This window comes from Mobula hypostoma, chromosome X2, assembly GCF_963921235.1.
Source record: "Mobula hypostoma chromosome X2, sMobHyp1.1, whole genome shotgun sequence".
Taxonomy (NCBI): Eukaryota; Metazoa; Chordata; class Chondrichthyes; order Myliobatiformes; family Myliobatidae; genus Mobula; species Mobula hypostoma.
The window spans coordinates 9628260-9644402 of NC_086129.1; positions in this window are offsets into that span (position 1 = coordinate 9628260).

The window sequence follows — 16143 nt, forward strand, 5'->3', positions numbered from 1 at the left end:
AAGTAATGTACCTCACTATGGGGATTAACATCACCCTCTGTTGTCCAGCTGTATCCTCTGCTAGCCTATCTGGAGGTTTCCTGACTCTCTGAGACCTTCTTATCTCATCTTCAACTTCTTCAGCCTCAGGCACTCCTTGTTTACTAGGGAATGCCTCCCCTGTCTGTCACTCACACCCTCAAGCAACTCAGTTCCCTCTGCCTCCTTCAGCTTAAGCAGGTGCTGCTGAATGCCTTCAACCTCTGCTGGTGATAATGGGTGAGACCTCTCACAAGGGCATCCTCTTATAGTCATAGTCATAGTCATACTTTATTGATCCCGGGGGAAATTGGTTTTCGTTACAGATGCACCATAAATAATAAATAGTAATAGAACCATAAATAGTTAAATAGTAATATGTAAATTATGCCAGTAAATTATGAAATAAGTCCAGGACCAGCCTATTGGCTCAGGGTGTCTGACCCTCCAAGGGAGGAGTTGTAAAGTTTGGTGGCCACAGGCAGGAATGACTTCCTATGACGCTCTGTGTTGCATCTCGGTGGAATGAGCCTCTGGCTGAATGTACTCCTGTGCCCACCCAGTACATTATGTAGTGGATAACCCTACTCTACCTCTCTAGCTACTCCTCCAGTACATAACATGACAGGATTAGACTGGGTACACCACACAGTTCCTCATTTCTGCTTATCATCCTGCTTAGGAGGGACTTGCACCTTCTCAAGAGGGAGGCCATAAGATTTTTGGATCTCTTCCAGGGAAGGTGCAACCGGTGCAATCGAGACTGTTTGCTCCTGAACTGGAGGAGGACTGATATCCTAGCAGGAAGGTTTGTCAGGGTGGGGTTTAAACTGGCCATGCAGGGGGGTGGGACCAGAATGGCAGAACAGTTAGAGGAGAGGTTGTGGAGGCAGATGTTGGTAAGACCTCAGACAAAGTCAGGAATCAAAAGGTCAAGTACGGTGCGACTAGCGTCTTGAGCTGCGTATTTTTCAATGCAAGAAGCATCGTAGGGAAGGTGGATGATAGTGCTGAAGATGAGGGAGATGGTTTACAAATAGAGGCAATGTGTAGTGAGGAGAGGCTTTTGAAAGGGCAAAATTGTAATCAACAGGATGGGTTGCAATGTAAAAAGCAGACAAAATCGAAAAGGCTGAGTGCAGGACCGAAGGTGTTGTATTTGAATGCACACAGTATACAGAATAAGGTAGATGAACTTTCGGCACAGTTGCAGATTGGCAGGTATGATGTTGTAGGCAACCCTGAATCATGGCTGAAAGAAGATTATAGCTGGGAGCTTAATGTCCAAGGATAAACATTGTATCAAAAGGACAGGCAAGAAGGCATTGCTCTTTTGGTAAAAAATGAAATCAAATCATTAGAAAGAGATGACATAGGGTCGGAATGTGTTGAATCATTGTGGATAGAGCTAAGGAACTGCAAGGGTAAAAACACCCTGATGTGAATTGTATACCGAGCCCCAAACAGTAGTAAGGATGTGGTCTACAAATTACAACAGGAGATAGAAAATATATGCCAAAAGAACAATGTTACAATAGTCATGGGGATCTTCAATATGCAGGTAGATTGGGAAAATCAAGTTGGTAATAGATTCCAGGAGGGGGAGTTTCTGAAGTGCCTACAAGATGGCTTTTTAAAGCAGCTCATGGTTAAGCCCACTAGGGGATCAGCTATTCTAGATTGGATGTTGTGCAATGAACCAGAATTGATTAGGGACCTTAAGGTAAAAGAACCCTTCGGGGAAAGTTATCATAAAATGATCAAATTCACTCTGAAATTTCAGAAGGAGAAGTTAAAGTCAAACATATAAGTATTACAGTGGAGTAAAGGGAATTACAGAGGCATCAGAGAGGAGTTGGCCAGAATTGATAGGAAAAGGACACAGGCAGGGATGATGGCATTTGCTGGATGATACTGGAATTTCTGGAAGCAATTTGGAAGGCACAGGATATACACTTCCCAAAGAGGAAGAAGTATTTAAAAGGAAAGATGACACAACCATCGCTAACAAGAGAAGTCAAAGCCAAAGAGGGGGTATATAATAGAGCAAAAATTAGTGGGAAGTTAGAGGATTAGAAACATAGACACATAGAAAACCTACAGCACAATACAGGCCCTTTGGTCCACAATGCTGAACTTGTCCTTACCTTAAAAATTACCTGGGGTTACCCATAGCCCTCTATTTTTCTAAGCTTCATGTACCTATCCCGGAGCCTCTTAAAAGACCTTATTGTATCTGCAAAGGCCCTATTGTATTAGGAAGTTTTTAAAAACCAACAAAAGGTAACTAAAAAATTAATCAGGAATGTAAAGATAGAATATAAAAGTAAGCGAACCAATAATATTAAAGAGAATACCAGAAGTTTCTTCCGATACATAAGGTTCAAAAGAGAGGTGAGAGCGCTGGAAAACGATGCTGGCGAGGTACTAATGGGGTACAATGAAATGGCGGACAAATTGAATAAGTATTTTACATCGGTCATCATGGTGGAACCACTAGCGGTGGAAGTCCCAGGTGTCAGGGGTCATGAAGTGTGTGAAGTTACCATTACCATTTTGGTAGGTCAAATATGATGGCATAATATAGTATTAATGGTAAGACTCTTGGCAGTGTGGAGGATCAGAGGGATCCTGGTGTCCGAGTCCATAGGACGCTCAAAGTAGCTGCGCAGGTTGACTCTGTGGTTAAGAAGGCATACGCTGTATTGGCCTTCATCAATCGTGGAATTGAATTTAGGAGCCAAGAGGTAATGTTGCAGATATGTAGGACCCTGCTCAAACCCCACTTGGAGCACTGCACTCAGTTCTGGTCTACAAGATGGATGTGGAAACCATAGAAAGGGTGCAGAGGAGATTTACAAGGATGTTGCCTGGATTGGGGAGCATGCCTTATGAGAACAGGTTGAGTGAACTCGGCCTTTTCTCCTTGGAGCGACGGAGGATAAGAGGTGACTTGATAGAGGTGTATAAGATGATGAGAGGCACTGATCGTGTGGATAGTCAGAGGCTTTTTCCCAGGGCTGAAATAGCTGCCACAAGAGGGCATAGTTTTAAGGTGCTGGGGAGTAGGTACAGAGCAGATGTCAGGGGTAAGTTTTTATGCAGAGAGTGGTGAGTGCGTGGAATGGGCTGCTGACAACGGTGGTGGAGGCGGATACGATAGGGTCTTTTAAGAGACTTTTGGATCGGTACATAGAGTTTAGAAAAGTAGAGGACTATGGGTAACCCTAGTAATTTCTAAGGTAGGGACATGTTCGGCACAATTTTGTGGGCCAAAGGGCCTGTATTGTGCTGTAGGTTTTCTATGTTTCTAAGTTTACTAGAGAGAAGGAAACTGAAAGGTCCGAAGGTAGATAAGTTACCTGGACCAGATGGTGTGCACCCCAGGGTTCTGAAAGAGGTGGCTGAAGAGATTGTGGAGGCATTAGTAATGACCTTTCAAGAATTAATCAATTCTGGAATGATTCCAGATGAATGGAAAATTGCAAATGTCACACCACTCTTCAAACAGGAGAGAGGCAGAAGAATGGAAACTATAGGCCAGTTAGTCTGGCCTCAGTAGTTGGGAAGATGTTGGAGTTGATTATTCAGGATGAGGTCTCAGGGTACTTGGATGTATATAATAAAATAAGCTGTAGTCAACATTGTTTCCTCAAGGGAAAATCTTGCCTGACAAACCTGTTGGAATTCTTTGAGAAATAACAAACAGGATAAGCAAAGGCAAATCACTTGCTGTGTACTTGGAAGGCCTTTGACAAGATGCCACACATGAGGCTGCTTAACAAGCTACGAGCCCATAATATTAGAGGAAAGATTCCAGCATGAATAAAGCAATGGCTGATTGGCAGGAGACAAAGAGTGGGAATAAAGGCAGCCTTTTCTGGTCAGCTGCTGTTCAACAGGGGTCTGTGTTGGGACCGATTCTTTACATGTTATATGTCAATGATTTGGATAATGGAATTGATGGCTTTGTTGCAAAGTTTGCAGATGATATGAAGATAGGTGGAGGGGCAGGTAGTTTTGAGGAAGTACAGAGGCTACAGAAGGACTAAAACAGATTAGGAGAATAGGCAAAGAAATGGCAGATGGAATACAGTGTCGGGAAGTGTATGGTCATGCACTTTGTTAAATGATAGTTTTGACTATTTTCTAAATGGAGAGAAACTACAAAACAATGAGGTGCAAAGAGACTTGGGAGTGCTTCTATAGGATTCCCTAAAGGTTAATTTGCAGGTCAAAGCTGTGGTGAGGAAGGCCAATGCAATGCCAGCATTCATTTCAGGAGAATTATATTATAAAGAGAAGGATGTAATGTCCAAACTTTATGAAGCACTGGTGAGGCCTCACCTGGAGTATTGCGAAGAGTTTTGGACCCCTTATCTTAGAAAGGATGTGTCGAAACTCCCGGCCTGTATTTGCTGGAATTTAGAAGAATAAGGGGTGACCACATAGAAGGCTATTGAATGGTGAAAGACCTCATTTGAGTGGATGTGGATTGGATGTTTCCTGTGGTGGGAGAGTCCAAAACCAGAGGACACAGCCTCAGAATAGAGGGGAATCCTTTTACAATGGAGATGAGGAGGGATTTCTTTATCCAGAGAGTGGTGAATCTGTGGAATTCTTTGGCACAGGCATCTGTGGAGCTCAAGTCTTTATGTATATTTGAGGCAGATGTTGATAGATTCTTGGTTGGTAACAGCATGGAGGATTACGGGGAGAAAACAGGAGACTGGGGCTGAGAGGAAAATTGGACCAGCCATGGTGAATTGGCGGAGCAGACTCGATGAACCAAATAGACTAATTCTGGTCCTATATCTAAAGGTCTTTTGGCCTATGGTCTAATCGTTGGAGCTAATTTCTGATGTAGTCGGGTGTATCACTTTACTCACGCACTGAACACATGTTCTGTGTGAAAGACACCAACCACAGTTCAAACTTTCATTGAAGACCATCTCGGAAGAACCGGCTGTCACAGGAGTATTGGCCATTCCTCCTTGGAGCCATTCACCTGTACAAAGCGGTTCTTCCAATGTGGATCTCTCCTTCAAAAGACATCCTGCAGATACCTTCCCTAGTGCTCCGCTCCATAGTTTCCGCCAGAAGACCCCATACCAGGCTACTGTCCTTCAGAAATCTTATCCCTCCCAGCTCTCTCGAATCTTCTGTCACAGAAAACACATGAAACCCATGCGGGTCGAAATCAAAAACGAATCACTTAAGAACGAGAAACATAAGGGATATATTCACGTAACAAGCGTCACGAGCACCACAGTGACAGCTTAATGATAAAAGTAGTCAATAAACAACTCTAATAAACTCAAATTAAAGACATTCAGGTGTGCAGAAACCAGACGCTACCCAGCGTCCCACGCTGGTCCTGAGGATTCATGACACTTTCACCTACAATCTTCCAGCTTCTCACTTCACCCCTCCTCTACCCCTCACCCTCTTATGCTGGATTCACACCCCTTACTTTCCAGTACTGATGAAGGGTCTCGCCCCAAAATACCGACTCCTTATTCATCTCCATAGATGCTTCCTGACCTGCAGAGTTCCTCCAGTGTTTTGTGTGTGTTGCTCTGGATCTCCAGCACCTGCATAATCTCTTGTGTTTATGAACGCCAGCTTTTCATCCATCATGTCAAAACCTATTAGTCATTCACAATCTGTTGTTAGAACACTTACTTACAGTTGCTATAAATGGTTTTTGGTTAAACAAGTTTTCAATAAAAAGTAAATGAAAGTCAAAAGCTGCAGGTCTGAATATCTGAGAAAAAAACAGAAAGTACTGGAAACACTCAGCAGGTCAGTCAGTATCTGTGGAGAGAAAAAAACTTTAAACTTTTCAGGTTGAAGACTGAAGAACAATGGGTAGGAGTTTGACATAGAAGATAGTTCTGTTATGTATTCGCAGTTGGCTGCTGAGTCACAAGTTGTGAGTGACACAGACATCCATGGTGAAGACGTGAACACTGTGCTGGGTCTGGCACTGGAGCCCCTGCTATTGCTTTACTTCCTTGTCAGGCAGCAATCGGTACTGCCCGGCATCTCTCTCCAGGTTGTTGTGAACGCCTCACCAGCCAGCGTTCGCCAGCCATTCCGGTCTTGTAAACTCTGCTCCAGCCATTTTGGTACAAGCCCAGCATGTGCAATGTTATTTTTCACACAGTCTTTGAACTTCTCACAGGGCCTGCCTCGATTCATCTTCCCCAGCGGAAGCTCACCATAGAGTAGCTGCTTGGGGATTTGGGAATCCTTCATGCGAATGACATTTCCTGTCCAATGAAGCTTTGCAATGTTCTGCTGCCAGAAAACAAAACTTCACATCATATGAGGCACTGATAATAAACCTGATTTCCAATTTTATCAAACGGAGAACGGAATAGCACAGGAACAGATTCTTCAGCCCATGAAATTGGGCTGTACTAATTAAGCTAATATTGCCTAATTATACTCTCTTCCTGCACGTGGTCCATATCCTTTCATTTTGTATGTGTTACTCGGGATTTCCAGCATCTGCAGAATCTCTTGTGTTAAAAAAAGTCTTAGAGTAGCCAGAGCAGCAGATAAAGGATTTCCTGTGTCCTTGTGTCTGAGACGCACCAAATCAGGATGTAAATCTTCATAGGAAGTCAGGCATGCACAATTAATTACGAAACTCTCAAGGTCCCTCTCCCATTATGTTCATCCATTGATCTCTGCCTGGTTCATTTAATGGTTCCACCCCAGTGTAAATGTAGTGTACAGTAATTTCCTGCAATTAACGTGCTTCCAAGTGAGCATGAAATAAAGCTCAAGACTCTTAGCTCAAGTTGCCTTTTGAAACTAAATGTTTCCAGGACGTTAAGCCTGCCTGGCCAGACCAGAGTGAATGGGAGAGACAGGAACATTCAGAAATCTGCCGCCCAGGAGTGAGAGCTCTGGTCTTAGCAAGGAGATGAAATACTGTATGTCAGCGAGATAGGAGAGAAGGAGAATACTCCACCTGTAGCTTTGTTGAGAAAAACAGTTTAGCAGTCAGGTGTGAACAGTGATATGTCTATTCTCTTCATTCCTATGACCCCGTGCATTGAGTCAAAATTGACTTGCTCTGAAAATTAACACTTTCTTTCTCTTTATTTCCCTTCCTGCATCTAATTTGTCACTAAATTCATCTTCCAAGGATCAAATTCTGAGGTTATTTCAGTATCCTTCAGTCTATTGTGCAAGTTTCAAAATTCAAAATAAATTTCTTATCAAAGTACGTATACATCATCATATAGTACCTTGAGATTTATTTTCTGGCAAGCTTTACAGTAGACCAGATAAATACAACAGAACCAATGGCAAACTACACACAAAGATTGACAAGCAAACAATTTGCAAAAGAAAACAAACTGTGCAAGTAAAGTAATAATCATCATCATAATAAATAAATAAATAAATAAATAAATAATACTGAGAACGAGTTGTAGAGTCCATAAGACCAGAAGACATAGGAGCCATCGACTCAGTTCAGAGTTGAGGTGAGTGAAGTTCAAGGTTCAAGGGCCTAATGGTTGAAGGGTAGTAACTGTTCTTGAACTTGGCGGCGTGGGACCTAAGGTTCCTGTACCTCCTTCCTGATAGCAGCAGTGAGAAGAGAGCATGGTCTGGATGGTGTGGGTCCCTGATGATGGATGCTGCTTTCTTGTGGCAGCACTTCATATAGACATGCTCAATGATGGAGAGGGCTTTTCCTGTGACGGACTGGGCTGAATCCATCACTTATTGTAGGTTTTTCCATTTTTGTGGGCTGTCCCCAGCATATTTCAAACGGTGTGTTGGCCATTGAAGCAAACAATGCACTTTATGTTTCGATGTTTTGATGTATATGTGACAAGTAATCAAGTCTCTCTTCAGGAGGCTCGTGTAGCTCCTGCCTGATGTGCGGAGATGCCTGTTACTCTCTCAGTCACATCAGGTCCCAGATACCCTGTTGCTCTATCACCTCATACTTACAGTAATTTATCATTTCTATTCTATGAGTGCATAAAACCTCATCGAATAGAAATGACGAGGGCAGGCCAAATGAATCACTACACTAAATGTTGACTCATCTGCAGCTGTTGAGAATGAGAGCTGAAGGGAATGTATCACAGGAACTCTCCATAATCGCTCATTGATTTTTTAATACACTTTTATTGCAGTATACCTGCTGTCCAATTTTTAGATCCCTTTTCACAATAAGGTAACATGTTTCTAAGACTGTACATTGATGAAATGATTTGAAATAAGATCCTCTGGTAAATGAAAAATGTAAGAAGCAAAGAGTCTAAGCGTTATAGAGTCATAGTGCATGAGGGGTGGGTTGAGGTGAGCTCGGGCTTATCTCTCTGCAGTGAAGGAGGCTGAGAGGTGACTTGATAGAGGTGTACGAGATGATACAAGGCATAGAGAAAGTGGACATCCAGCACCTTTTACCCTGGGTAGAAATGGCTAATAGGAGAAGGCATAATTTTAAGGTCCTGAAGAAGGGTCTTGGTCCAAAACGTTGACTGTTTATTCATTTCCATAGATGCTGCCTGACCTGCAGAGTTCCTCCAACATTTTGAGTGTGTTGCTTTGGATTTCCAGCATCTGCAGATTTTCTTGTGTTTATAACTTTAAGGTGATGGGAAGAACATATGGGGGGGTTGTCATAGGTAGAGCGGTGGACGCATGGAACACATTGCCAAGGGTGGCGGCAGGTACATTAAGGGCATTTGAGGGACTCTTAAATAGGCACACGGATGAAGGATGGTCTTTGAGAGCCCACTTGATCATGTTATGTAGCCATACCATCTCAGTTTGCTCTTCTTTACCAAGGGCAGTAGATCTTCATAGTGTCTCATGTGTTGGGTGATGGTTCTTCATACTTCATTGTTTGAGACATGGTCTGTATAGGAGAGGCCAAGAAGCCTTCTAAAGCATCTCATTTCCACTGCCTGGATCTTCTTTTGCAGTTCTGTTGTCAAAGTCCATGATTCTCATGTATACAAGAAGATGGAGAGCACAAGTGCATGCAGGAGTTTCAACTTAGATCCGAGAGCGATGTTATTGTCTCTCCAGATTGGTTTTAGTTTGGCTAGTGTTGTTGTTTGGGCTGTCCTTGCCAGAAATTCAGGCTTTGGTCATTCTTGGTTGACGATGGCGCCAAGATACTTGAACCGTTTGATAGTCTCTAGTTCTTATCCACTAGCTGTGACTTTTGTCGTGTTAACTATTATTGCCTTTTAAATTCCATTTGGAAAATGCATGTCACAAAATGTTTTCATATTTCAGGCATGCCTCTAAGCTGCATTCTCCAAAACAAAATAACTTTTCCGTCAGTAGCTGTATGTTCTGTGCAAAATGCACTGGACTTATGAATAGTTGATGTGGCCAGCAGAGAGTTTCTACTAACATTGAACCCTCCTGATGAAGCTGGAACTCTTCATTGTTTGCAGGTTTTCTTTGATCACAGTCTTGTTCCACCACACACTAACAGAGGGGCTCATTCCTTACAGTTCATAACTGACAGGAATTAGTTTAAATGCCCCCTTAATTGTCTTAGCTAGAAATAAAATGAAACCATGGCAACTCTCCAATTAATCCAGCACACTTGAACTTGGATGGTTCCAGACGAGTAGATTGCCCATATTTGGATGCTATTACTATTAAAAAGATTAAAGATTAGCTTTATTTGTAACATTTCAATTTGATTCAGGTGCATCTTGGAAACCTCCTGATGAAGTCAGAGGCTCTGGAGATGGAACAGCAATTCATCTGCTGTGGATGTACGACTATATGCTGACAACACCGCTGTCGCAGGCTGAATCACAGGAGGTGACAAATCAACACACATGAGGGAGATGGGAAATCTGTCTGAGTGGTGCCACTACAACAACCTCTCACTCAATGTCAGCGACACCAAGGAGCTAATTAATTGACTTCCTTAGGAGGAAACCAAAGGTCCACGAGCCAGTCCTCACCGCAGGATCAAAGGTGGAGAAGGTCAGCAACTTTAAATTCCTCAATTTGGTAGGTCTGGCATGTAAGGATAAACAAAGCATGGCAGCACCTCCACTCCCTTCGGAGTCTGCAAAGATTCAACATGAGATCTAAAACTCTGACAATCTTCTATAGATGTGTAGTGGAGAGTATATTGCCTAGCATGGAAACACTAATCCTTTTGAATGGAAAATCCTACAAAAAATAGTGGAAGTGGCCTAGTCCATCAAGGGTAAAGCCCCCCCCCCCCCCCACTCAGCACATCTACACGAAGCGTTGTCGCAGGAAAGCAGCATCCATCATCAGTGACGTCCACCACCCAGGTCATGCTCTCTTGTTGCTGCCATCGGGCAGTGGCAGCGCCAGAGATTTTTTCTTGCTGGTGCTACAGTGGGGCTGAGTTATTCAGTGATAGTGCTGAGGGATGTACTGTATGGTAATATGCATTCGCAAGGCCAGACACATGGTGTTCAAAAGTCAGTTTCAAGCATTAAGTGCCTACTATAAATGCCTCTGTTGATTCACAAGCAACAGCAATTGATAAATATAATATAGAAGTGAACTGTGACAGTATCAACAGCATCGAACACAACCCGGGCTACACAGAGCATAAACAAACAAACCAACAGAGCATCCGACCCACAGCGCACAACGTGAATCACGCACCAATCCCGCAATCAGCGTCAAATGTGTGCTTTTCAACTGAAAAACACAACACTAACCCACAATGTCCACTGCTATTTACATTACATAGATAGACAATGCCAAAAGATACACTGTTATTAAAGTCAAATAAGGCAAACAACAGATGCAAGGCTTTACCAGGAGTTGGACAAATCGTACTCTGACCATGCAATACCTCAATTAATTCGGCTACTGAATTTAAAACAAAAATCAGCAGAATCACCGCTTGGAAGTCTAAGCAAAACCAGTAGGCTTAATAGCAGTAAATGTAATAGTATAGGATTTGCAGGAAACATAAGGACTATGGGGTATCCACCACAAAATAATAATAATAATCAGCATTAGTCTTGGCCCAAATATAAAAAAAATCAACTGCACTCACCATTAATGTTTTCAGAGAAGCACGATCTGCTTTGTTGTTGTGATTGGTGGTGAAAGCATCAATGATTTTCTGGATGGCAAGTGCCTGGTCCTCCGGCTGTTTATGGCCAACAGGGCCAAGTTGCTGTTCCGAGCATCGCCGCTGCTATTCCTTAAGTAGTTTTTCAGGCGTCTGAGGCAAGAGAAACTCCGTTCGCATGAGGCAGCTGTCACAGGTAGAGTCAGTGATATGCAGATTAGTTTGTATAAATCTATAAATGCATTGTGGTAGGGTCTCATTGGAGCTAGAGATTCCACTGTGTCATTCATTGTCTGTCCTTGCTAGAGATTCAACCACTGCTCTCATATACTCATGATTTTCTTGGACAATCTTTGCATGTCCTTTGTCAAGCATATTTCCCAATCTTGAACCATCTTGTTTTCTCAGTCTGAATTCGGCCCATACCTCCATAGCAAACTTATGAGCTGCACTTACATGGTGGGTTTTGAAAGCTGTTGTAGCCAGTTGCGGTAATTGGTGACAGTGAAGGTAGACTCAGAATGAAATTCATGTCCTCCACACAGGAAATTCCTGCATGCAAAGCAGAACATAGTATCTTTCATGATCGAATATTCCAGTCGGTCAAACCAGCCACGAATAAAACTCTTTTACTGATTGTCAAACTGTTGCGAGCTGCGAAGGGTACTTTTTCAATGCTAACCAATGGGGTCCTTCCCCAGGCTGCTGGCTAACATCGCTAACAGTATTGCCACTAGCACTAAGAGCAGCTTCATCCACGTTCTCTTCAGAATCCCGCTCCATTTCTTGTTCCTCTACTTCACCCTCACACTCCTTCGATGAACTGCTGTTATTCTCATCCCCACTTACTTCTTCCTGCATGTCACTTTCAATTAAGACATGCTCAGGATGAAACACCACTGATTCCTCTGGAAGAGGTCGTTTTCTCACTAAAAATTGATCCCTTTTTCACACCGGCCAAAATAATGCACATGCCAGGCCGACGCTAACTTGTAAAAGCACAATGTGTGTGTGGGGCATCCGTTAGTCTCGCAAGACCATGGATCTGCACCTGGATGTATACTATCAATCTCTCACGTGAGTGAGAGTGAGTGACATTACCACCCTTAAGTGATCGTAGATCAGCTTAACTGATCTGAGGACAGCAACGGCAAGACATTGACAACAAACGAAGTGTAGAGTGGATCTGACAGAGTTTATAACTTTATTGCTGCATGGGTGCTATGGTAATTGGGGGCGCTGTTTCACTAGATCAACTGGAGAAACAAGCTGTATTCAAAACTATACGGAGAAAGCAAAGCAGCTGCAATTTGTATGTGAAATTTCAGTTAATTTCTTGGTGGTGCTACGCTGGTGCTGTTGCAATTTCTGCTGGGGGATATAACACCAGCAAGCACCACCGCAGCGCCGCCCCTGCCATCAGGAAGAAAGTACAGGAGCCTTAAGACTTAGACCACCAGATTTAGGAGCAGTTATTACCCCTCAATCATCAGGCTTTTAAACCAGAGGGGATAACTTCACTCAAATTCATCTACCCCATCATTGAAATGTTCCCACAACCTATGGACTCACTTTCAGGGATTCTTCATCTCATGTTCTCGATATTTATTGGTTATTTATTCATTATTATTATTTATTTAGTTTTGTATTTGCACAGTTTGTTGTCTTTTGCACACTGGTTGAACGCCCAAATTGGTGCGGTCTTTCATTGATTCTATTATGATTATTATTCTATGATGGATTTATTGAGTATGCCCACAAGAAAATGAATCTCAGTGTTGTACACGGTAACATATATGTACTTTGATAATAAATTTACAAGTATTTTGAACTTGGAAGGCTATGCTAGTTTGGTCCAGATGAAGGTTTTACTCAAATACTCAGCTGTCCACTTTCCTCCAGAAGGTAGAAGATGCGTTTCAAGGTAGCATGTAGTTTGTGAAGTAGTCCACATCTTCTGCCAGTGATGCAGGGATGTGCTAGTTCCAGTGTATGGATTCAAGATTCTCAATACCAGCCTGAATGTTTCTTCTGCACTTTGACAGGAGATTCCCAAGATGGATGGGATGTACTTACAAGGAAGCCCTGGGCACAGTCGTGTTTTGGGCTGACACCATTCATCAGGACGCTCTTGATCCCACACCTGCATGCTCTTTTCTCCACGCGATGTATTTCTTTTCCAATGTTGTAAATTGTACTCTCCTGCTGAAAGTTTGTGAGCTCAGAGGGTGTGTGCCAGGTCAAAGTTGGTTCACATTGTCCTTAGCTTTGAATGACGGAGAATGTCATAGTGTGCAGATTTGCTGAAATGGCCAAGCCTTCAACTAAGAACATAAAGGCAGAGGATACTGGAAATACTCAGTAAGTCAGACAGCATCTGTGGAAAGAGACCAAGGACAATGTTTCATGTTGATAACCCATCACCAGGATTCTGTAATTTTTGATTTAAGCCCTTGTGGCATTTTGATTTTTGTACAATTCATTCATCTGACAACTCTTGATTTTCTATGGAAATAGGGCAGACATCCACTTTAAAATAAAATACTTTATGACCTTGCCGACTTCAATTTTGATCCTGAAAAGCCACCACTGAACAATGTAGTCTCAAAACTACAAGCAAGCTTCCTTTAATAATACAACTCTATCAATTTAAGATAACATTTCCTCACCTTCCTGCCCTCCACGTCCACATTGTTTTAGCAATTTCTTTTGTATTTCTCAGGAAAAATTAAGTTTCTTCCTCAAAATACATCAGAATTTTGAACATGCTGAGAGCTAGACCCTGTAATTAAGTTGTAAACACATGGCACTCACAGAAAAATATTCCCAGTCCGTGCTCAGCCACTTCCAGCTCTTTGTAGTGGCCAAGCTTTCACACAAACAGGACAGAGAACCGAGACTTCTTTTATGCCTTTGAGGAAATGTTAACCTTTCTCCCCTGCATTTACGATATTCTGCTAACTAAGTGCACCCCCAGAAAAAAAATAAATTAGTACAATCAATGTAATATAAACAGTTATCAAATAATATACATGGATGAAAATAATGAAAGGAATAGCTCCACTCAATGCTGAATCATTCTTAATGCAAGTCAAATCCTTTTAGGATGTATCTTGGCAATTAAACAATGCATTATTCAAGTCTGTACCATAAGCAAACAAGCAATAATAAGTCCTTAGGTTAACGTATTCAAAAGGCCATTTTACCAGGACCTGGCTGATTGAAACGTTGTACAAATAGCAGAGAGTGGTGAATCTGTGGAATTCTTTGCCACAGGCAGCTGTGGAAGTGAAGTCATTGGGTATATATAATGCAGAGTTTGATAGATTCTTGATTGGTCAGGGCATGAAGGGATTTGGGGAGAAGGCAGGGGATTGAGGCTGAGCGGATAATCGGATCAGCCATGATGAAATGGCAGAGCAGTCTCGATGGGCCAAATGGACTAATTCTGCTCCTATATATTATGGTATTATGGTCATATGGTGCATACCGTATCCTTTTTTTGACATTGTGGTTCTTGAAGCCAAGGTAAAACCTGCTTTCATTAGTCGCTTTGCAAATGCCGCCCTGAAGAGCAAGTGTTGTGTTTTTTTTTATCTGGAGGGAGAAGCTGTTAAACAGGAACATTGTATTTCATAAAGAAAAATTCACAGACCAAATTTAATCACTTGAGTCACATACTCAGTGCAAACAGAAGATGAAAGAATGTGAGTAAGCAGTGCCGAGCAGCTTAGAGAAATATCGAAAATCCACTCATAGAAATGTGATGGTGGAACTGGCAGTTGCTATGGAACAAAGGCTACGGGGAGAGGCAAACAGACAGAGTTGTTTACAGCTGTAGCTGCTCTCATTTGGGCTGGAGGCAGCTTTCATAAAGTGAGCTGTAATTAAAATATTGCATACAGCTATGTATGATATCCGATTCACACAGGGATTAGCAGTAGCTGAGTGCAGGTACACTCATTGGCCACTTAATTAGAAATCCGCAGTGCCCAATAAAGAAACCACTGAGAGTACATTCACGGGCTTCGGCTGCTGTAGCCCAGCCACTTCCAGGTTCGACATATTGCATGTTCAGAGATGCTCTTCTGCACACCAATGATGTATCGCATAGTTATTTGAGTTACTGTCACTTTCCTGTCAATGTAAAACTGTCGGGCCATTCTCCTCTGACCCCTCTCATTAACAAGATGCTTTTTCCCACAGAACCGCCACTCACTCGATGTTTTTTGATTCTCATGATATTTTCTGTATACTCTAAACACAGTGTCGAAGTGAAAATCCCAGAAGATCAGCAGTCAAATTACCCCATCTGGTACCAACAATCAATCCATGGTCAAAGTCACTTAGATCACATTTTTCCCCATTCTGATGTTTGGTCTCAACAACAACTGAACCTCTTGACCATGTCTGCATGCTTTTATGCATTGAGTTGCTGCCACATGATTGGTTCATTAGATTTTGCATTAACAAGCATGTGTACAGGTGTACCTAATAAAGTGGCCATTGAGTGTAAATATCTGATTCTTTTACAACTTCTTATGATTTTCTGTTGCCTTTATTGTGGGAATTTGCTGTTTGTAGAATTATTGATGTCCTTGACTGATCCTGGGAGAGGTGATATGGGGAAACCTGCAGAGATGGGGTGCAGTTGGCAGCAATTAATACAGGCACAAAACAATAGCAGCTAAATGCTGAAGAAAGTTGTCTCTGTTAATCTGGATGTGTTCTCATTTGCACCTATGACAAACATCTGCCTATGCACAGCAGGGAGTATCTTGACTGGTTAAATCATGGCCTGATCTGGAAACAACAACAACCAAGAACAGAAAAGCCTACAAAAAGTGGAGTATACAGCCCAGGCCATCACAGGCAACATCCTTCCCAACACTGGAGGTTACCAGGAAAGTGGATGAAGGGAAGGCAGTGGATATTGTCTACATGGACTTCAGTAAGGCCTTTGACAAGGTCCCGCATGGGAGGTTAGTTAGGAAAATTCAGTCGCTAGGTATACATGGAGAGGTGGTAAATTGGATTAGACATTGGCTCAA